Source organism: Phyllobates terribilis, unplaced genomic scaffold (genome assembly GCF_046119375.1).
Source record: "Phyllobates terribilis strain yellow unplaced genomic scaffold, ASM4611937v1 Scaffold_1__5_contigs__length_1240528914, whole genome shotgun sequence".
Classification (NCBI taxonomy): Eukaryota; Metazoa; Chordata; class Amphibia; order Anura; family Dendrobatidae; genus Phyllobates; species Phyllobates terribilis.
Window position 1 is genome coordinate 15,683,134 of NW_027362761.1, and position 22,778 is coordinate 15,705,911.

The following is a 22,778-nucleotide window of genomic DNA, read 5'->3' on the forward strand; positions in this document are numbered from 1 at the left end:
TCGACCACCCCCCGTGCTGTCAAAATGGTGGACCTACTGTCTGAATAGACGGGTTCTACCATTGCTTGGTAGTCTCTACCTCTTAGACCAATAGCTGCCCGGCACCAAATCATCATCTCACTTTTTGGGGGCAAGGCAATAGGGAACGGGTCACACATTCTCACGCTACCTATCTCACCACCAGATAATTCCACTTGTTGCCGCTTCATCACTGCCCGGATCTCTTTTTGGAGGACACGCTTCTGGTTGGAACTGGCGTTCTTGGCAACCTGTTGCAAAATAAGAATCACCTCTGCAAGACAGTTTTCAATTACGTTAGTACCTAGGGTTATTTTTGGGTGACTCTCGCGACGGTCAATGTCCACAATGATCAGTCCTTGTGCCGGCAGTTCAACTTTACCGACCTTGATGGTCACCTCCTTAAATCCTATCTGGGGCACGGGCTGACCATTGCTGGCTATAATGTTCAGGTCGTCATCTGGGTAGCGGGTTATGTCCGAGTCATTCCAGTACCGCTTGAAGAGCACGTACGGGATGGTAGTCACCTGTGACCCGGTGTCTAGTAGGGCACTCATAGGAATGCCATCCAGTACCACAGGCAAGACCGGACGTCCCCCTACGTACTTGTCACGCCAGTTCGATGGGCCTGATGATCTTATGCCTGGGGATTGGCCCTCTACCCCAGGTTGTGCCCGTTTAAATGACAGTACCTTGCCATATGTCCGGGTTGATTGCAGCGGCGGCAGATGGGTCGTCCGTCCTCGTTGTACCGGTCGCTGGGTCTTCCTCTGGCCGGTGGGGTCCTCCTCAGTCGGCGCCACGGGATGTCCTCCGGTCCGGATGCCAGCTGGATCTTTCCTGGAGAAGAGACCTGTAAAGACTGCACAGTTCTGGTTAGCGCGGCAACGCTCTTAGTCAGCTCTTGGACCTGATGGTGCAGGTCTGTAGCCGGGTCATTGTTCAAAGCCTGCGCATCAGCTCCCACAGGCCCTGCAGACAAGGGCGCCGCGTCCTGGTGATAAGTGATAGCAGGGCGCTTGTGGGTCTCAGCGCCACCTTGTGCCGGTTCTCGGAGCATCCGGATGGCTCTGTCCTTGAACTGTGCAAAGTCCAGGTCAGGGTCCTGTAAGGCCATTGCCCGCAACTGGGTTCGGTGGGCATTGCACAGTAGACCCTCAATAAATTGTTCGGTCAACAGCTTGTCTTCATTTCCCACGCTGTCAGGGTCTGCCTGCTTAATGGCTCTCAGGGCCTCTTGTAGGTTTAGAGCATAGTCTCTTATACTTTCATGTGCCCGTTGTTTGCACCCGTAAAATCTTAGTTTTAGCTCGGCTGAGGTGCGGGTGTCAAATGTGTCTTTCAGCCGGGCTAGTATCTCTCTGACAGTCCTCTTCTTCCCAGGTGACCAGGACTTTACCTCCCTTTGGGCTGCCCCGATTAACTGGGCCACCAGAATGCTCACTTTTTGCTCTTCTGTGAGGGGGTATACCTGGAAGAGGCTATCAAGTCTTTCCCTAAAGTCACTCAGGGTATGTGACTCCCCTGAATACTGGGGTAGCCAGGTTGCCCCCCGGGATATAGGGCATGGTGAATGGCATGACCGCTGCAGGGGTTGCACTGGTGGTCGGTGTGGCGGTGGAGCTCCCCTCGGTATCCGGCATCCTTCTACCCCCCTAGTGGACCGTGGCCTACCTTGCGATGCTCTTCTTCCGTAGGCCGCGGCTCCGCAGTCAATCGCCGGGGTAGAGGACCTGGCGTCGCGCTCCGATGACGTCAGCGTCGCTCTTCCTCCCTTCCAGGACCTTGCGCAGCGTCAGTGCGTGGGGCGGAGCTTCAGATCTCGCGCGCTTTCGGCGTCCACGCCCCTCTTCTTCCCGTGCGGCGTCCCGAAGATGGCGTCCGAAGGCGGGAAGCAGCTGCGGATGGCGGGAAGACGGCAATAGACGGCGGGAAACGACCCAAGATGGCGTCCGATGGCGGGAAACGGCTCCGAACGGCGGGAAACTTTGCCACAGGTAAGTATAAAAGTCTTTTTTCAGGCACGCAGTACCCGGTGGTTGCGGGCACGAAATCCTGCCGACTACGCCAAAGTTGACGCGCCCCCTGGGCCTGTGCTGTTCAGGGGATACCCTGAGCCGGATCGCTGGGGGTTGTAGTCCTCCGTGGCTGTGACCCGGTCCGTGCCCAGGGCGGTCAAACCAGTGGCAGTCTGAGTGTGATAACAAATGTCCGACTACGCCACCCGTGGATTGCGGTCAGTGGGGACCGCCGTTGCGCTGCAGACCGCTGAGGCTGATGTTGTATGCGCAGCCAAGTATGGGATAACTCCCCACGGGAGAAGTATTGCCTCAGGGCAGCTAGTGTGGATGATGGGAGTGATGGTGTGAGCGTCCCAGTACTGATGGTGCTGGTGCGGCGATGGAACACAGAGACGTGTGGTGCAGTTCAGGGTCTTTACTGATGGAATAACGCAGACCCTCCTGGGAGTACTGGTTAGCAGTAGGGGCCTGGTCAGTCTGTAAGCAAGTAGGATCTCCCCTGGCCAGGTGGAGTTGTAGGCCTCCCCGACTATCTGCACTCTTTCCTGGCTACCTTGCTCTATGCGGGTAGAAGTAGCCCACGTCCCTGAGTATACCGTGTGGTGCTCACCCGTATGGCCGGTGACTTGGGGCCTTCCGTTAGCCTCCGCTTCACGATGGCGGTGCTGGTCCCTTGGTTGTGACCGTGCCTCCGGGCTTCTATGGCCAGAGGACATGGAATCCCCTGCCGGTTGGATTCTGCTGCTGGACCTGGATGTCCCCACAGCCTCGGACTCCGTGTCCGGGTTTAGTGTCTTCAGCCAAGGCGAGCTTTCTAGCTTCCAGCCTCTGGCACTCGCTCCTGCTCCTACAGAGCTCCTAGTTCTTGCTTTCCCTGTGTCTGCTGTCCTCCAGACCAGACTGCGTCTCTGTCTGGGACTCTCTCTCTTAATCCCGCCCCAGACCCTGTTTATAAGGGCAGATTCCTCCCCTCCCAGGTTTGGGCGGGCAGTGTTGCATGCTTAGGGCTCCTGACCAGAGAAACCTCCCACTTGCTCTCAGACATAATATTTCTATTACTGTGGCAACCAGACCCCTGGGGTGCCTCATGAACATAACCCAAGGTGTGGAGGAGCATTTTTGTTATTGTTTATTTATTTTGCCTTATATACAAGTCATTACCCTGTAAAAGATGTTCCTTAACATCTTTCCCATTTTGGTTTAGTTTTTGTACGTTTATTGTGAGTCCGTAAACGTGGCGTAATAGCTCTGACAACATTGTTGACAGCAGTGACCTGGGAGTCTGAAATGCTTCCACGGGTCTTCCCAATGCTGTTCCCATGTAAGTTGAGCACTGTTCCCATCGATTTGGGCAATTTTTAGACCCTCTGCAGACCGCCCGGGGGGAGTCGCCGGAAAAATGCTTGCGTTTCCCATAGACTTACATTGGGCTTGTTACTCGGTCCGAGCACTCAAGCATTCCAATTTGCTTGATTCGAACAACGAGTACCCGAGCATTTTAGTGCTCGCTCATCACTAGTGTTCACCCATTATGTGAACACATATTTAAGGTAAAATCCATGCAGTCTGATATGATTGAAACCTTACTTCCTACACAATAATAGCCAAACAAGCTCCTGTCCAATCACAAGCTGATAGCTGACAGCGGGCTCATCACAGGCGTTGCATGACAACACTGCCATGTACTGACTATGGGGGTGGAACAGGATGTTGTGCTTCGAGGGAGCAGGGACAGGTAAGAAGAATCATTATTTTATTTTGTGTCAGAAAAATAAACGGTGGGACAGGAACATTATTAATGAAAGGGGCCAGGAAAAGGGTTCATTATTAAAGAAACTTTCCAGGACGGGGGAATGTTATTAAAGAAAGGGGCCAGATTGGGGAATATTATTATAGGCTAGAGGCCAGGACAGGGGACATTATTAAAGCAACTGGCCCTCGACAAGGAACATTATTACAATAAAGGGCCTGGACGAGGGACAATATTAAAGGATGGGGGCATTATTGCAGGATGTAGGCCAGGACGGAGGACATTATTATAGGATGAGGGTCATTATTACAGGATGGGAGCCTGGACGGAGGACAATATTAAAAGTGTAGCCTCAGGACAGGGAGCATTATTACAGGATGAAGAACATAATTATTCTATGGGGGCTTAATTACTGTAGGAGGCCAATTGAGGGACATTATTACTGTATGGTACCAATTGGGGTGCAATATTACTATATGGGGACCAGAATAGGGGAAAATGGGTCTATTAATAATATTCCTTGTAAATTATTAATTTATGGAGCCACAATATGGGATATTCCAACTGAATTGAGGCATAAAAGGTGGATTCTATTACTGTATGGGGCAGAAATGGTTTACAGTACGTTGCTACTGGATTTTTGCCACTCTACAAGGGACTTTATTGTTTGTATTTAAGCACAGACATTACTACTTTATGGGACATAAATAGAAATGCTTCTGTTGAGCAGGAACCACAAAAGGGGGCATATGCATTAATATTATATGGGGACATAGAGGGGACATTTCTATTGTGAGGGGTTCACAAAGGGAGACATCATAACTGTAATATATTTTACTTTTGGGGATACTAAGAAAAAACATGGGAGTCTGAACTGAAACGTAAATTGATGTGCATGCAAAATGTAAATGCATGTTCACATAAGGCCTTATGTGAACATGCATTTACATTTTGCATGCACATCAATTTACGTTTCAGTTCAGACTCCCAGGTTTTTTCTTTTTAGTCTAATGTGCAGTAGTGCATATAAGGGTGTGGCCGCCCTTTGTCTGAGCTGAAAGGTTCATTCTGCCTCTCAGGTCCATGCTTCTACTAAGGGTTCAGTCTTTCTGCCCTTATCCATATGTATGTCACTTGACAAATGGTAAGGTTTTAATATTAGAGTTAGGACTGTCCCATAAGGGTTGCGATGACGTTGCGGTATGGCTTTTACATTATTTTGATCAAAATTTATGTTCACTAAATACCCTTTATTATTTATCATTATTTCTATGCACTGTGCGATTTATCCATTTACTTTTAGGTATTATTGTATTTAGCTTTTGTCTTTGGTTTCTTTTTGGGGGATACTGTTACTGTTCAGGGAACAAAAGGGAGGTATTGATCCTATGCAGGGCACCAGATCGACACTATGGCACGTTTTGTTTTCATTTGGCACGGTGCAGAAGTTGGGAAAAAGTGTGGAGGATGCTGTAGAAGTGATCAGTCACAGATGTATGTGTTACTTTCTGCAAAGACGAGTTCTGGCTGGAAGAAGTCATAGCAATCTGCGCCGAATGAAGAACAAAAGCGAAAATGAATGACTTACCTGTACTTTATACACTTATACTATCTACATAGCTCCTGTGTATAATGTCATTGGTTGCAATATTAGTGTTAGTATTGTGGTTTTGGATAATGATTAGTGTTGAGCGAGTACTAAAATGCTCGGGTGCTCGAAGCTCGGGCCAAGCTCACCGTGATACTCGGGTGCTCGACCCGAGCAATGAGCCCAATGTTAGTCTATGGGAGACCCGAGCATTTTTGCGGCGGCACCCCCGGCAGTCTGTAGAAAGCCTAAAAAGTGCCCAAAACGATAGTGACAGTGCTTAAATGACGTGCGGACAGCATGGGGATCGCCCCAGGAAGCATTTCTGACCCCCAGGTCACTGCTGTCAACAACGTGGTCAGAGGTATTAAACCAGTTTTACTGGCTCAAAATAAAACATTCAAAAACGAAACTGAAACAGTTTTCCTGTGAAATATGTTAAGGAACATCCTTTCCAGGGTAAAGACTTGTGTATAAGGTAAAATAAATAACCAAAAACAAAAATACTCCTCCACACCTTGGGCTATGTTCACAAATAGCATTTTTTATACGTTTTTGCACTTTTGTATTCCTTTCAACCGTGACAAATGCATTCAGCGGGAAATGTCATTTTAACATTTTACAATCTTATCTGGCCATGTGCTGTGTGACACATGCATACAGTGCTGAAAAGACATGGGAACAGCATGGGGAAGACCCCTGGAAGCATCTCTGACACCCAGGTCACTGCCTAAAAGTGTGCCCATCAGAAGTGATCCTTGCCGCATCAGAAGATGCAGACTTGCAACTATCCCTGTGCAAGTCCTTGTCCCAGGGCAGTGTTCAACTGTACCTCCCCATTCCTTGCAATGCAAGCGCAAGTATGCAGCCTCCTACCCACCCACCCCCAGGCTGCAATACCATACTGCTAGCTTGCACTTGAAATGGGGCCTTTTAGTTTGGAGGAGGCCGAAGCTGGCCACTACCTCATGGCTGCTTTGGCAGGGCGGCCGGGTGTCCATACTCGGTCCCCAGCCGCCCCGCGGCCGGGTGTCCACACACGGTCCCCAGCTGCCTGGGGGCGGCCAGGTGTCCAAAAACGGTCCCCAGCCACCTCTATTTCACCTGTGAACTTCTCCCACACTTTTCTTAGCCTGGCCTGCTTTAGGGCAGCATTGGACGAGCCCACCAGAGAACCAGACTCCTCCGGTGGGCCCTGGCTTCTCCATCAGGGGAGTTGAGAGTGCCAAGGTGAGGAGCATGATGATGATGATAGAAGTTAGCATCTGCTTTGTTTTCTTGGAATGCAAGCGCATGTATGTAGTAGCGGCTAGGCCTGAGCTGGTCAGCATTTTGGCGCATATCCTACCTCCTCCGAGGATTGCTGGATGTTTTCCTGCTACTATCCCAGTTCTATGACTCCCGTTAAAACAAAGCTTCAGGTGATGAATGATGGATGAGGTGGTGGCAAAGGAGAAAGAGCAGAAGGAACAGGGACCATTCACATCAATATCAGGCCAGTCAACCACACATGTCTTGTAGGATATGTTTCTTTACCAAAAGGAGTGGTTTGGCTACACAGTTATAGGGCATACAGTGAGTGCAATGCCTACCAAAAATTTCGAGGCACTCCAATGCACCTTGGAAGTGACATGGAGGTCAGAGGGCCTTAACTAAACCGTTTTTTTCCATTTATAGCAACTGGGTCTCCTGTGCACTGTTGGCCTAAGCAGTGAATGGAAGGCTTTCCAAAAATTATGAGGAACTGCAATGCCCCTTGAAACAGACGTGGATTACAGCATACTAAAAATCTTTTACCCATTATTGGTATTAATGCCCCTTGGAAGAATGGTGGAGGTCGCAGTAGCTTAACAAGACTGTTTTAATGCGCCTTGGAAGAGACGTGGAGGTCGCAGTAGCTTAACAAGACGGTTTTAATGCCCCTTGGAAGAGACGAGGAGGTCGCAATAGCTTAACAAGACGGTTTTAATGCCCCTTGGAAATGTGGTGGAGGTCGCAGTAACTTAACAAGACGGTTTTAATGCCCCTTGGAAGAATGGTGGAGGTCGCAGTGGAATAAAAAGACAATATCAATGCCCCTTGGAAAAGTGGTGGAGGTCGCAGTAGCTTAACAAGATGGTTTTAATGCCCCTTGGAAAAGTGGTGGAGGTCGCAGTAGCTTAACAAGACGGTTTTAATGCCCCTTTGAAAAGACGTGGAGGTCGCAGTAGCTTAAAAAGATGGTTTTAATGCCCCTTGGAAATGTGGTGGAGGTCGCAGTAGCTTAACAAGACGGTTTTAATGCGCCTTGGAAGGGACGTGGAGGTCGCAGTAGCTTAACAAGATGGTTTTAATGCCCCTTGGAAGAATGGTGGAGGTCGCAGTGGAATAAAAAGACAATATCAATGCCCCTTGGAAAAGTGGTGGAGGTCGCAGTAGCTTAACAAGACGGTTTTAATGCCCCTTGGAAAAGTGGTGGATGTCGCAGTAGCTTAACAAGATGGTTTTAACGCTCCTTGGAAAAGTGGTGGAGGTCGCAGTGGAATAAAAAAACAATATCAATGCCCCTTGGAAAAGTGGTGGAGGTCGAAGTAGCTTAACAAGACGGATTTAATGCCCCTTGGAAAAGTGGTGGAGGTCGCAGTAGCTTAACAAGACAATTTTAATGCCCCTTGGATGAGACGTGGAGGTCGCAGTAGCTTAACAAGACGGTTTTAATGCCCCTTGGAAGAGACGTTGAGGTCGCAGTAGCTTAACAAGACGGTTTTAATGCCCCTTGGAAAAGTGCTGGAGGTCGCAGTAGCTTAACAAGACGGTTTTAATGCAACTTGGAAATGTGGTGGAGGTCGCAGTTGCTTAACAAAACGGTTTTAATGCGCCTTGGAAGAGACGTGGAGGTCGCAGTAGCTTAACAAGACGGTTTTAATGCGCCTTAGAAGAATGATGGAGGTCGCAGTGGAATAAAAAGACAATATAAATGCCCCTTGGAAAAGTGGTGGAGGTCGCAGTAGCTTAACAAGATGGTTTTAATGCCCCTTGAAAAAGTGGTGGAGGTCGCAGTAGCTTAACAAGATGGTTTTAATGCTCCTTGGAAAGTGGTGGAGGTCGCAGTAGCTTAACAAGATGGTTTTAATTCCCCTTGGAAGAGACGTGGAGGTCGCAGTAGCTTAATAAGACCGTTTTAATGTCCCTTGGAAGAATGGTGGAGGTCGCAGTGGAATAGAAAGACAATATCAATGCCCCTTGGAAAAGTAGTGGAAGTCGCAGTAGCTTAACAAGACGGTTTTAATGCCCCTTGGAAGAATGGTGGAGGTCGCAGTGGAATAAAAAGACAATATCAATGCCCCTTGGAAAAGTGGTGGAGGTCACAGTAGCTTAACAAGACGGTTTTAATGCCCCTTGGAAGAATGGTGGAGGTCACAGTGGAATAAAAAGACAATATCAATGCCCCTTGGAAAAGTGGTGGAGGTCGCAGTAGCTGAACAAGAGAGTTTTAATGCCCCTTGGAAGAGACGTGGAGTTCAGAGTAGCTTAACAAGATGGTTTTCATGCCCCTTACAAGAGCCATGCAGTACAGCATATTAAAAACATTATTCCCATTATTGGGGAGTGGGTCTCCCATAGTCTTTGCCTATGCCTTCCAAGCAAAAGCTGCCAAAAATTAGGACGGAGGATCTTGCAATGCTGGCAACACGGACCACGGTCACCCTGGTGGTATAGTGGTGGTGGAGGCTGAGGATAAGGAGAAGAGCAAAATACAGCCGAAATGAGGAAGCGTATACCCATGTGTGGGTGTGAAGCGGTGCATGGGAATACACCTCCCGAAATAACAGTGGATTTGACTTTATGTTACTCTGCTGTCATTTGGTGGTGATGAGAAGTCTGGCCCAATCCAGCCGTGGTTCATTTTGATAAGGGTCAGCTTGTCAGCATTGTCAGTTGACAGGCGAGAGCGCTTATCAGTTATAATTCCCCCAGCGGCACTAAAAAGACGCTCCGATAACACGCTAGTGGCAGGGCAGGCCAGGACCTCCAAGGCGTACAGAGCAAGTTCATTCCAAATGTCCAGCTTGGATACCAAATAATTAAAAGGCACAGAGGAATCACGGAGGACGCTGGTATGGTCGGCAAGTTACTCCCTCACCATCTTTTGAAACTTTCCACTCCTTGTGAGAGTACCCCACGCCTCAGGGCCTGTAAGCTGGGCGGGTCTCAGAAAACTGTCCCAGAATGTTGACAATGTTCCCCTGCCTCTGCTGGATTGGAGTTGCGTTTCTCTCGCCTGTACGCCTTAGTTGGTCAATGAACTGTGACCTCTGCCGCTAGCATGTTCAGATGGGAATTTTTTTAACCGTTCTGCAGCAAGGGCCTTCTGGTACTGCCACATTTTAGTAGACCTCTCCACCTCAGGAATAAGAGAGTGAAAGTTCTCCTTGTAGCGGGGGTCTAAAAGTGTCACCAACCAGTAATGACTCTCACCCAACATTTTGACAACGCGAGGGTCACAGTTAAGGCAGCGCAACATAAAGTCAGCCATGCGTGCCAGACTGGTAACAGGCAAGACTTCCGTGTCCTCACCAAGATGACGACTGACCATGCTCTCTTCCTCCTCCTGCTCCTCCTCCCCCCTGTCCTCAGGTCACCCACGCTGAACAGTTACTACCGTCTACAGCGCATGATACCAGCTCCTGTTCTTCCTCCTCCTCCTCCTCCTCCTCCTCTCCCTCATTGTCCCCCAATGCACGTTGGGATGAGATGAGGCTGGGCTGTGTGTAATCGCCCATTACGGCTTCTTGATCCATCTCATCATACTCTGGCTGCAATGCCTCCTCTTTAATTCTCTGCAGAGAGCGTTGCAAAAGACAGACAAGTGGGATGCTGACGCTAATGATGGCGTCATCGCCACTCACCATCTTGGTGGACTCCTCAAAGTTTGTTAGGATGGTACATATGTCAGACATCCAGGTCCACTCCTGAGGTCTTATGTGTGGAGTCTGACCTGAATATCGATGGCCTTGTTGCAGCTGGTACTCCACAACTGCTCTCTTCTGCTCACAAATCCTTTGCAACATGTGGAGGGTAGAGTTCCAATGTGTGAGGACATCACACACCAGTCGGTGTGCCGGAAGCTGCAAACGCTGCTGCAACACAGCAAGGGCGGCGGAAGCTGTAGCCGACTTCCGAAAATGAGCTGACAGGCGGCGTACTTTGACGAGCAGATCTGGCAACTCGGGGTACGATTTAAGAAACCGCTGAACCACGATATTAAGCACATGAGCCAGGCATGGTATGTGTGTGATCTCGCCTCGCCTCAGAGCCGCCACCAGGTCACGGCCATTGTCACACACGACCATGCCTGGATGTAGGTTCAGCGGTCTCAGCCACAGATCTGCCTGCTCTTTCACAGCTGTCCACAACTCACAAGCAGTGTGAGGTTTATCACCTAAGCTTATGAGTTTCAGCACAGCCTGCTGCTGATTGGCTGAGGCAGTACTGCAGTGCTTCCAGCTTGTAACTGATGTGGTGATATCTGAGATGGAGGCTGAACATGAGGAGGAGGATGATGAGCACGAGCTGTACACTGTGGGGGCAACTCTGACTGACATAGGGCCCGCAATCCTCGGTGTGGGGAGGATGTGCTCCGTCCCAAGGTCCGACTGGGTCTCGGCTTCCACTATGTTTACCCAGTGTGCCGTCAGGGAGATGTACAGTCCCTAGCCACAAGCACTTTTCCACGTGTCCGTTGTCAGGTGGACTCTCCCAGTAACTGCGCTGTTGAGGGCACGGCAGATATTTTTGGACATGTGCTTGTGTAGTGCGGGGATGGCACACCGGGCAATATAGTGTCAGCTGGGGACCGAGTACCGAGGGACGGCCACCGCCATAAGGTTGCAGAAGGATTCTGTCTCCACCAGCCTAAAAGGCAGCATTTCCAACGTAAGCAGTCATGAAATGTGCGAATTTAGGACTGTGGCCTGAGGGGCGTTGGCTGCGAAATTGCGCTGTCATTCAAAGCTCTGGGATATGGACAATTGAACGCTGCGGTGGGACGTGGACGTTGATGCTGTTTCTTGAGAAGCTGCCATAGCAAGTGAAGACTGAGAGGAGGGGGCATCTTTGCATGCAGTATGGACAGGGGATTGCCTTGCACGCACAACAGGGGGTTCTATTACATGTACAACAGCGGAAGAAGCAGTCGTGACACCCGCTGACACTGGTCTTGGACCCTGGGGTTCACCCCACAAAGTCGGGTGCTTTGCTGACATGTGCCTGATCATGGTGATGGTGGTCAGGCTGGTAGTTTTGCCACCCCTGCTGATGCTGGCATGGCAGGTGATACAAATGGCCTTTTTGGGGTTATCAGCAGAGTCTTTAAAAAAATTATAGACTCTGGAAGACCTACCGGTTGTACTGGCAACGTCCCTCGTGTTGGTGTTACGGGGAACAGTTGCGTGCCTTCTGTGTGCTGCCACCACACTGCTTCTTCCTGCCTGTTTGGGTACTCTGCCTCCCTCCCCTGTGCTGCTGGCCTCGCTCTGCGTGTCATCCTCCCACGTTGGGTCAGTTGCTAGATCATCCACCACCTCCTCCTCTTCCACTTGCGCACTACGATCCTCCTCCTCACTTCGTGGCAATTGTGTCTCGTCATCGTCCACCTCTTGTGACAAATTGCCAGCGTCGACTTCCTGTGGCCGTGGCTGTTCAAATATTTGGGCATCGCTACATGGGATCTCCTCTTCCACCACTTCAAGCGGAGCAGGCGAGGGGCACAAATATGGAAATGGACCAGTGAACAGCTCTTCAGAGTGTCCAAGTGTGGGATCAGTTACTGTCTGATGACACTCGGCATGGTGGGAGGAAGGAGCATCAGGGTGAGGAGGAGTATGCGGTCGAGGCTCACGGCTACTAAAACTTGACCGTGTGGAAGACAGACCGGAGGTGGTGGTGCCCAGGTAACTGGAAGCATTATCTGCTATCCAATTAATAACCCGTTCACACTGATCAGTTTGCAATACTGGTGTTGTAGTGTGCTTCCCTAGTAATTCGGTCAAGAAGTGGGAGCGAGAAGATGTGGGTGTTGGTTGTGGCACATTTTCACTTTGGCCACGGCCCAGTCCTCTACACGCACCATCACCAGAATGTCCAGTTCCACGTCCCTTGCCACGCGCCTTGCCCATTGTAAATGAAGTAAAATAGCTTACACTCGCACTATCAATGGAAAAAGGGTAATAAAAAGGAGATTAGAATCGTGGAAGAGGAAAACCACAATTCTATTTCTCTGGCCTACACCAGACTCTTTTAAACAGATATATTGGTGTCTGACCAGTTAGGAAAACACTATTACAGTTTTTTTTTTACGCCAAAAAAAGCCAAAAGCAGGATAATACAGAGATTTGACCCGTGGAACTACAAAACCACAGTTCTATTTCTCTGGCCTACACCAGACTCTTTTAAACAGATATATTTGTGTCTGAACACTCAGGGAGACACTATTACTGTTTTTTTTTACGGCAAAAAATACCAAAAGCAGGATAATACAGAGATTTGACCCGTGGAACTGCAAAACCACAGTTCTATTTCTCTGGCCTACACCAGACTCTTTTAAACATATATATTTGTGTCTGAACAGTCAGGGAGACTCTATTACAGTTTTTTTTATGGAAAAAATGCCAAAAGCAGGATAATACAGAGATTTGACCCGTGGAACTGCAAAACCACAGTTATATTTCTCTGGCCTACACCAGACTCTTTTAAACAGATATATTTGTATCTGAACAGTCAGGGAGACACTGTTACTATTTTTTTTTTACGGCAAAAAATGCCAAAAGCAGGATAATACAGAGATTTGACCTGTGGAACTGCAAAACCACAGTTCTATTTCTCTGGCCTACATCAGACTCTTTTAAACAGATATATTGGTGTCTGAACAGTCAGGGAGAAACTATTACAGTATTTTTTTACGGCAAAAAATGCCAAAAGCAGGATAATACAGAGATTTGACCCGTGAAACTGGAAAACCATAGTTCTATTTCTCTGGCCTACACCAGACTTTTTTAAACAGATATATTGGTGTCTGAACAGTCAGGGAGACACTATTACAGTTTTTTTTTACGGCAAAAAATGCCAAAAGCAGGATAATACAGAGATTTGACCCATGGAACTGCAAAACCACAGTTCTATTTCTCTGGCCTACACCAGACTCTTTTAAACAGATATATTTGTGTCTGAACAGTCAGGGAGACACTATTACTGTTTTTTTTTACGGCAAAAAATGCCAAAAGCAGGATAATACAGAGATTTGACCCGTGGAACTGCAAAACCACAGTTCTATTTCTCTGGCCTACACCAGACTCTTTTAAACATATATATTTGTGTCTGAACAGTCAGGGAGACTCTATTACAGTTTTTTTTATGGAAAAAATGCCAAAAGCAGGATAATACAGAGATTTGACCCGTGGAACTGCAAAACCACAGTTATATTTCTCTGGCCTACACCAGACTCTTTTAAACAGATATATTTGTATCTGAACAGTCAGGGAGACACTGTTACTATTTTTTTTTTACGGCAAAAATTGCCAAAAGCAGGATAATACAGAGATTTGACCTGTGGAACTGCAAAACCACAGTTCTATTTCTCTGGCCTACATCAGACTCTTTTAAACAGATATATTGGTGTCTGAACAGTCAGGGAGAAACTATTACAGTATTTTTTTACGGCAAAAAATGCCAAAAGCAGGATAATACAGAGATTTGACCCGTGGAACTGCAAAACCACAGTTCTATTTCTCTGGCCTACACTAGACTCTTTTAAACAGATATATTGGTGTCTGAACAGTCACAGACACACTCATTTTTTTTTGGGGGGGGGGGGGATACCAAAAGGTTAATAAGACGTGTATTTGTACAGTCTGACCGAGGAAAAAAAAAATACAGGATTTAGATGAAAAAAAAAGGATTTTTCCTGGCCCCTGAGACCGGGGGATAAGTCAATTTGACCAACACCCAACCAGCACACAGGACTGTAATGCAGCGTTTGCTGGTATAACCACTGCGTCTCCTATACAGCCTGCCTGCCTGCCTGCCTGCCTGATATCTGGGATGGATATTAGTCCTGAGAAGGACTGTTTGTTTGATTTGGCAGGCTTTAGAGACCCTACACTACCTATTTCGCACTATATATCTCTCCCTAACTCAGCAGCACTCTCCCTACACTGTCTGATCCGGAGCGACTGTGTACAAGATGGCGGCGCCCGGTTTTAAATACTCGAGGTGACGCTGTGCGGCCAGCCAATCACTGTAATGCCCACAAACAACATGGCTGCGGCATTACAATGACTGGCTGGCAATCCCTGCATGTTCATTGGCTCTGTAAAGAGCGCCAAACGTGCAGGGCGGAGACCCAAGCTCCCCCCCGAGTAACCCGTAAATGCTCGGTGCTCGTCGAACATCCCGAGTAGTGAGATGCTCGGGCGAGTACCGAGCAGTGTCAAGCATGCTCGCTCAACACTAATAATGATGAATATTGTGCTATTATTCAGTTACTATGCTGTGGTAATACGAGGTCAAGTCAAGGTGTGGGGGTATTTGTCCATTGTATGTGGTATTATTGGTATATTGGTTAGTAGATTTTGTACCGTAACAGGGTGGTGGTTATACTGAGACACTATGGTCATTGTATGGCGATATTTATCGCCTTTTCGTGGTTTATTAGTGGTATATTAGGTTTGGTATAGTGGACTTATTCAGTAACAATATGGTGGCTATGGTCATTTGCTAACTCTAAGACTACTATTTAGAAGCATTACTTAGAAAATTATCGTTTTGCTACGTTTTCTCTAATTTTTTTTAATATTTTATTGTTTTTTATCAAAGTGAAAGGGGGGAGTGTGTAGTGAACATATATGTCCAGTAACGTAGCTACCTAGGGGTCAGAGGAGCTACGTGCACAGCACGCCCATACAGTTACACTCTGGGCAGAGCAGGGAGACTTGATGTCCCTGCACTGCCACGCGGACACTATGGGGCTCTTGACCAGGAGGACGGGGCGCCCCCGGTGCCATCATCGGGCCCCCCGCCCGTCACCACAAGTTCAATGATGAGAGAGGGAGCGCGATGCTCCCTCTCTCATCTGTCCCCCTCTGCCTCAGACATCACTGACGTCATCACTTGGCACCCACTGGGATCAGTGGGGTAATGAGGAGGAGAGGTGAGTATTGTATTTAGTTCTTTTTTTTATGGGGATGCATCATGGACATCATAGACTCTGCCTATGGGGGTGCATTATGCTATATAGACTCTGCCTATGGGGATGTGCATTATACTATAGAATCTGCCAATGGAGGTGCATTATACTATAGACTCTGCCTATGGGAGTGCATTATACTATATAGACTCTGCCTATGGGGGTGCATTATACTATATGGACTCTGCCTATGGGGGTGCATTATACCATATGAAGGTCTATGGGGGTGCATTATACTATAAACTGCCTATGGGGGTGCATTATACTATATGGAAGCCTATTGGAGTGCATTATACTACATAGAGTCTGCCTATGAGGGTGAATTATACTACATAGAGTCTGTACTATATAGACTCTGCCTATGGGGGTGTCCATTATACTATAGACTCTGACTATGGGGGTGCATTATACTAGAGATTCTGCCTATGGGGGTGCATTATACTATATAGAGTCTGCCTATGGGGTGCATTATGCTATAGACTCTGCCTATGGGAGTGCATTATACTATATAGACTCTGCCTATGGGGGTGCATTATACTATATAGACTCTGCCTATGGGGGTGCATTATACTATATGAAGGCCTATGGGGGTGCATTATAATATAGACTGCCTATGGTGGTGCATTATACTATAGAGGCCTATGGGGGTGCATTATACTATATGGAAGCCTATGGGGGTGCATTATACTATATAACGTCTGCCTATGGGGGTGAATTATAGTACACAGAGTCTATACTATATAGACTCTGCCTATGGGGGTGTCCATTATACTATAGACTCTGACTATGGGGGTGCATTTTACTAGGGACTCTGCCTATGGGGGTGCATTATACTATATAGTCTGCCTATGAGGGTGCATTATACTATATAGAGTCTGCCTATGGGGGTGCATTATACTATATAGACTCTGCCTATGGGGGGTGCATTATACTACAGACTCTGACTATGGGGGTGCAATATACTATAGACTCTACCTATGGGGTGCATTACACTATAGGCTCTGCCTATGGGGGTGCGTTATACTATATAGAGTCTGCTTATAGGGGAGCATTATACGATATAGAGTCTGCCTATGGGGTGCATTATACCACGTGGAGGCTTATGGGGAGTGCATTATACTATAGATACCTATAGGGAGTGCTTTATACTATATAAAGGCTATGGGGAGTGCATTATACTATATTGAGGACTATCTGGTGCATTAAACTATATGTAGGCTGTTTATACAGTGTGGAGATTACAGTTAGGGCCATCATACAGTGTGGGAAATAATGTGGTGTCTTTTCACAGTGTGGGGGCCATCATACAGTGTTGGAGCCATTAATTTGGAGGCTACTAAGGGGTCAGTATACTGTGTGGGGGGTACTATACAGTGAGGGTGCATTATAATGTGTATAAGAGAGCATCATACTGTGTAGAGGGGAGCTGTACATGGAGGGAAACTCAGGACATTAATAAATGTTAAATGGGCACTTATCATTATAGGGGAAGTCAGGTTATTATGACTGTCAAAGGGGCAAATATAGGACATTATTACTTTCTAGGGGGCAAAATGTGGGCACTGTTTTCTAGGGCACTTGCACACTGCTTTACTATATTCTAGAGGTTTATTTTACCATTTAGAGGGCACACAGTAGGTGCAGTAATAGGGACACATATGGCTCAATATTAGAGTATAAGCAGGATGAGGCGTTTGTGCAGGTTGGGAATAGATGTGGACATGCCTGAAATGTAAGGAGTCAAATGTGTCTTTGTTGTAATCTGTGCAGACAAGTCCTGGCTGGAGAAGTCGTCATATCGGTCTGGGCCAGATGGAAAAGATGGAAAAAGTGAACGGTTTCATCAGAAAGAACATCATCTGTAAGTCACTATCTGTAACCGTACTGTAATCTCTTACATGTTCTGCAGGACTGGTATCTACCACTAAATGGCCACCATATGGCAGTAATATCAGTGTTGGTCTTTGTATAGAGATGATTTTCAGTAAAAGCTTGGTCATCTGCTGAGGTTCTCGTACATCCACTATCGGGGTGCGCCACCATAGTTTAAATCAGGGTTACATGGATAGGGGCACACTCAGAAATTTTGCCCCCCCTGAACCAAAACCCTGCATATGTCTTTATAGAATCTAGAATGCTATAGGGGCCCATACATCTGAACAACATGCTGGTGGGAATGCAGGTCCAAATTTTTAACATGGGCCCAAAGGACTCTAATTACGCCACTGCTGCCTCGGTACGAATTCTGTGGGGAATCTTTTGCTATCAATAAACCGATAATGGAGGCTCTGGTGGATGTCACTACTTTGGAGGCTTTTGGATGAGAATCTTCTCTGAGATTGGGGACCACTGATATAGTGGAAGCTGGTAGGTGGAAGCCCTCTCCACTAGAAGAATGAGCCAATATATCACAAAAACTGGTTATTTAAATACTTAAGCCCAAAAGGTCTGAAGACTTTTCACTGGCCAGTATTGGTCGAGGAATTTGGCATTTGATCCACAGGAGAATATATGTCATGAATACATTTGTTCTCGCTAATACTCATATTGCTTCCCAACAGTAGCAATTTACAAGCCTCCTAACCAGCTGATCTTAGAACAGAATGGCATAGAAAAAGACCTAAGTTCTGTCCCCTGGAATACTTTAATAAAAGAAGCTACATGTTTGTGACACATTAATGGTGACTGTTAGCTCTCTTGACGTGTCTGTCGTAGTAAAAAGATAGATTCACTGTGAAATATCAATTTAGATGGAATCTGTCAGGTGAATCGTACTACCTAAACAGTGGACGGCATGAATCGCAGCCAGGTTGCGCAATTGCAGCCATGTATGTTTTTATTTGATACACTTCAGCGTTTTGGAAAAAATATACTTTAAAGATCCAACTAGTCAGGTTCCTCCCCCGGCCGGCTCTTCCCAGAGAGCTGTCAATCACCTCTAGCAGCGCTGGGAAGAGCCAGCTGGGGGCAAAGCCAGACTAGTCTGGTCTCTGACTATGGTCCTCGGCCTGATCTTCAATGTAAACCTCTGAAATATTGGAGCCTTTGACAGGAAATTATACCTGGTTGCAATCGTGCAGCCAGGCTCTGATTCATGCAGTACGCAATTTAGGCAGTATGAATCAGGTTCGCTTTAAAGTCTGCCATTCTTCTATTATTCTTCTTAGAAGTATATGAATACATTGAACCTTTGGAATTGACATTTTCCGTATTGAAGGCTGCGTTCATACACAATCTAACATTGTCAGCACTGAATGGACAGTGTCAGAGTTTGCAGACATAACCCAATTGGCTAGACCCAGTTGTCAATGTATTTAAAGAATTGTTTCTCATGAAGAATATAAGTATTTACTTAAATAGACATGTCAAGAGCACAAACAGGTCCTCTTAAAAAAAAAATATATTGGTAATTCAGTAAGAAAGAGAAAAGTAAAGAATTCATAAATTTAATTGCAATATTATATTTCTTTCCTTTATGGAACAATCAGAAACTACTGTACATTATGAACAATACAATATTGGCCTGTCCTTTTGTTTCTTTTAAACTCTAAAAACTGTGAATACAATGTTAGCAATTACTAAAAGTGCAAAAATGTATTTGCTGAGCTTGAGATTGGATATGCCAACTTTCAACATCCGACTAGGTGAACTAATCTGCACATTTCTAACAGTGATTAAAGGTTGTGAATCAATTACAACCTCTAATTATAAGATTGACTGATTCACCCCTTAATTGCAACTGATGCCACATAACAGGAATAGTAGATACTGACATTCCTTTGTTGGACTACCAGGCATTTTGTCTTTCATTTGAAAGGTTAAAACAAGATGAACTTGTCACATTGTTTTCCTTCAGGCTTACTATGCAGAATACTTACAAACTGTTCTATAACAGAAGTCAACATTCCTGAAAGGTTTTATAATATTTTCATTCAACGTCATACCCAGTTATACATTATTAGTAAGCTGTTACTCTGCCACCATGTAATAACTACTACTAGAAAGCTTCATCTGGCTATCGTATTGTCATCACAATGGTGAAATGTACATAGACATAGGGCACATACATCAATCTAAACCCAACATAAAGATGCTGTATCAGGAAAATAGCTATTCACCAACCAATACAATATCCTGCATAGGAAGAGCTGATAGATAATTGCTGTAATGACATTGCTTCCCAGCCAAATATTCCCTTCTCACTATGCATGGCATACATGCTTACTATATCTCGCAGCTATTAAATGTATTTTTAACAACAGTCCATTACTGAATTGCCTAGATAGCCCAATCTTCTCATCCTTACATCTAACCAAAATGCATTTACCTGTTAGAAGAGGAGGATGCAGGATAAACAGGGAAGCATCAAAGCATCTCAGAGAGAAGAGCAGGAACAAAGGGGAAAAGAGAAGGGCTGAGCAAGGATGGAGGTAGAGTAGTAAAGAGCTGAGGATGCTATGAATGAAAAGACTGCACGGGGAGGGTCTGCAAATCTCTGTGGGTATGCCTCAGGAGCTAAATCAAGAGCTTGCTCTAGGCTTAGGTTCTCCTGGTTCACCTGTATACATATAGCCTTTAAGTGGGGAAGGAGAAATATTCTGGACAAATATTCTACAAAAAGACCTAACTCCGGTGTGGTAGACACATAGGCTGCGACCACCTGCAAAGGGCATGGAAGGAGGGAGAATGGTGATTGGGGGGAGGATGGGAGTAGAGAGAATGGAGTGTTGGAGGGGAAGACAGAGGGGAAGACAGAGGAGGAGACAAAGGAGAAGAGGAAGCGTCTGCTGTTCACACAAAAGGCACCAAGATGATGGAGTGTGTGGCGAGCAGTCAGTACACTCCAACATACCAGTCTGCATATATAAACTCTAGTGGGTGTGTTATTTTACCTGTGTATTACTATTATACTAAAAATGAAGATTTATATACCAAGGCGTGACATAGTCTTATCTGAAATGTGTGCATGAATGCACAGCAGATATAATAGGCTAGATGTGCAGCGTAGGTTTAATTCACCTCATTATTATCATTCTACACAAATGACATCTAAAGATAGCCATAGATGTGAAAATAATTCTAGCATCCTAATCATAATGTCAGAGTGAAATTTCAGGCACAAATTTGTCCAATAAGTCAGAAAAATGTTCGGGATCTGCAGAAAAAAATGGTTCCAAATCTGTATCTGGTGTGTAAAAATGAAGAAAAGGGAAAATAATTTGTTACAAATTTTGTAAATATTTCTCAGGTTTTCCCTAGCGGAAGAAATGCATTGGTATTGTGTGACATTCGGAAGATTTTGTCCTATCCAGTGTGTCGCCTTCAGAGTATAGACTCTGCATACATGTGTTTAGCTGCTACACTGGTTACCATGGAGAATTCCCAGAACTCCAGAGGAACAAAAGAAAAATGGAAGAGAAAGCTTTTGTTGCTGCAGACAATTCGTGCAACTCATGTTCACCACTGACATTATTGCTGTTAATGAGAACCAAGAAGAGGTTAAAATGACAACATACATGTTATAAAAAAATATAGATGCCCAGGAAAATGCAGTGCGGTAAGCTTCTGAGTCAGTTACCTAGCAACAAGAAGTCGTGTTTGCTCCTTCTTGTGTACCTGCCTTTCTGTCCGCGCTTACTTCCCAAAGGTATAGTAATTACAAAGGATGATTGCAATATGTGAAATTTTCTGGAAACTGTGAATTACAGTGGGGGAAATAATTATTTGATCCCTTGCTGTTTTTGTAAGTTTGCCCACTGACAAAGACATGAACAGTCTATAATTTTAAGGGTAGGTTAATTTTAACATTGAGACATAGAATATCCAAAAAAAATCAAGAAAATCACATAAATTAGATAATTTTTTTGCATTTTGCAGTGAGAAATAAGTATTTGATCCCCTACAAACCATTATGAGTTCTGGCTCCTACAGACCAGTTAGACGCTCCTAATCAACTCATTGCCTGCATTAAAGACAGCAGTCTTACATAGTTGTGTCACCCTGGCCTGGATGCCACAAATGTAATAAAGCTGTGTCTGAGAGCAAGGGGGAGGTTCTCTGGTCAAGGATCATTAGCATGCAGCACCTCCTGTCCCAGACCAGTAGGGGGAGCAGGCTGCCCCTATAAAAGCTGGAGCTGGGGGCAGGGTTAGGGAGAACTGGACAACCTGTCTCTGGATAGAGAAGTGTCCCAGAGCAGGGACAGACAGTTGTGTTGCAGCCTAAGAGGACGTGTGGCAGTAGGAGAGCCACGAGCCAGGGACAAAAGGCGAAGTGAGTCTGTCCTGGCAGATAAAGAAAATAATCCACCAGACTTTGGTGTCTGAGGCTGTGAGGATTCCACATCCTACAGCAGATAACCAGTCCGCAGATGACTGTATGTTCCTTGGCCTAAGAAGCCCGGAGGCTCCGCCACAGCAGAAGGGACCAGCAGAGCCGTACCAGGCCGGGAGTAGCAAGGGACCCAAGTTGCAAGCCATACGGGCGAGAGGACACGGTGAGCTCAGGAACGTGGGCTGTTACATTACCAGAAGGGAAATAGCCAGAAGGAGCACAGAGAGCACGGTAGGCCGACACCCTCACCTTGACCAGGGCCAGTTTCCCACTTGCTCTCAGACATCCAGGCCCCCTCCTAGCCGGGCCTGTTTCTGGGTCGTTTTACCTGTTTTAATAAAGACCCTGAACTGTTTAAGAGGCCTCCATTTCCTGGCTAACGCGGTTGGAATCATCCCCTCCATCATCCATCATACACTGCCCTGGGGCCCTACTCTTCCCGTGGGGAGTTGTACTATTCGGAGCTGCACCTTTACATCTGCCCCAGAGGTCTGCACTGCAGCGGCGGTTAGCACTGATAGCAATCCACGGGTGGCGTAGTCGGACATTACTTAAAAACTTATAAAGGACTGCCACTGGTCTGACCACCCTGAGCCACGGACCGGGTTGCCACTACTACCCCCATCGTCTCCCTATTGCCCGGCTCCGAGTGCCCCACGGCCCAGGGGGCGAGTCAGCTTTGGCGTAGTCGGCAGGATTGTAACCAACCCGCCACAAACGGGTATTGCGTGCCTAAAAAAGACTGTACACGTACCTGAAGAAGAGGTTTCCCGCCATCTGGAGCCGTTTCCCGCCATTTCCAGCCGTCTCCCGCCATCTTCCGTCGGTTCCCGCCATCTTCAGCTG

The 22,778-nt window shown here is 46.6% G+C and overlaps 1 protein-coding gene across 1 annotated transcript in view; it reads right to left on the reverse strand.

Annotated features, from left to right (window-relative positions):
- Positions 1-20,414, reverse strand: part of PLPPR3 (phospholipid phosphatase related 3) — a 183,032-nt gene extending 162,618 nt beyond the window's left edge. Inside the window, exon 1 of the mRNA XM_073655184.1 lies at positions 19,927-20,414. The gene's annotated coding sequence lies outside the window, so the exon portion shown is untranslated. The remainder of the gene's footprint in view (positions 1-19,926) is intronic.
- Between the last annotated feature and the right edge of the window lie 2,364 nt (positions 20,415-22,778).